We start from the raw sequence: 1,088 nt of genomic DNA, 5'->3' as shown, positions 1-1,088 counted from the left end.
TGGCAACGTCGGGAGCGTGGATTTCTACAAGTGAACAATCGCGCCGATCCGATAACTTCCAGCAGGATGGAGAATCTTTATAGATTATCTTCCGAGAACTCGGTGCTTTCACGGGCGGTCGTTTATAAATTTTAACGAACGACTCGCGCGCCGTGACGCACTTGCGCTAGTTCGAAGAGATATTTCGAAATTTGTTTCTCTCCTTTAACGGCCTGCATTTAGTGTATCGGTTGCGATTTTCGTCACATCGTTTCCACGACAAACGCCGACGAACTGCCCAACTATCGCTCGTACGTTGCGACTCTTTCTTTGTTTATCGTTCATTCATTCTTTCAATTTCGTTCGATAATCCCGCTCCGAAACGTTCTACTTTCGTTGAACGACGGCGAGATGTTTAGAAAGAAATGAATTACTCTTTTTTCGAGAAGCAAACGCAAGCAGTCTTTTGTTAAGAAAACGACCCTCAGCCAGGCGTGGTCCAGGAATTGTATCCGTGGACCGCAATGTGCGTTCGAAATGTCGATGTTCATGTGTCCTGCAGTTCACACGTTGACGCGCAATTAGCTGCGTTCTTCATCGACCCACGAGCCAAGTGATCCACCGTTCAGGGTAATCGTAAAATTTTGTATTTCAAACTCTTTAGATCTTTAGAGTGTTATTTTCATTATTAACACGCATCACATTCGATACCCACATCACTCTCCCACCCGGCGCGTGCGGGAGAGCGAATTCGGGCGTCGCCAACGTATTTGTTTGTTTGTTCGATCGTTGACGACACGATCGCGTCCAAGGACGGAAACCGTCGGAGAAACGCCCAGTGGCACGCTCCTCTCGACGGTCGGGCGTAAAGTACATTTAAAAACCTTGAAAAGTACGAACGCACACAAGGAATGCGAGCGCGCGTCCTGTCGCTGAATCGTGGGTTGCGAGATTCGAACAGACACACGGCCGGCGACGATCGGTCTAACTAATGGACACATAGTTTTTCAAAGACTCGCTATCGTCGCTTCTCAGCCGGTCCGTAAACAACACACATCGATCAGGCGGACGCACGAATCTTACCACGGTGCGTGTTTCGTAGATTCCAG

General features: G+C 48.4%; 1 non-coding gene across 1 annotated transcript; it reads right to left on the bottom strand.

The window, feature by feature from the left end:
- Positions 1–457: 457 nt before the first annotated feature.
- Positions 458–612, bottom strand: LOC143306951 (5.8S ribosomal RNA). The gene has a single exon (XR_013064210.1). It is a non-coding gene; the product is annotated as a 5.8S ribosomal RNA (ribosomal RNA).
- Positions 613–1,088: the final 476 nt, after the last annotated feature.

Source organism: Osmia lignaria, unplaced genomic scaffold (genome assembly GCF_051020975.1).
Source record: "Osmia lignaria lignaria isolate PbOS001 unplaced genomic scaffold, iyOsmLign1 scaffold0041, whole genome shotgun sequence".
Classification (NCBI taxonomy): Eukaryota; Metazoa; Arthropoda; class Insecta; order Hymenoptera; family Megachilidae; genus Osmia; species Osmia lignaria.
Note: the sequence above shows the minus strand (reverse complement) of the source record. Positions and strands in the feature narration are given on the sequence as shown.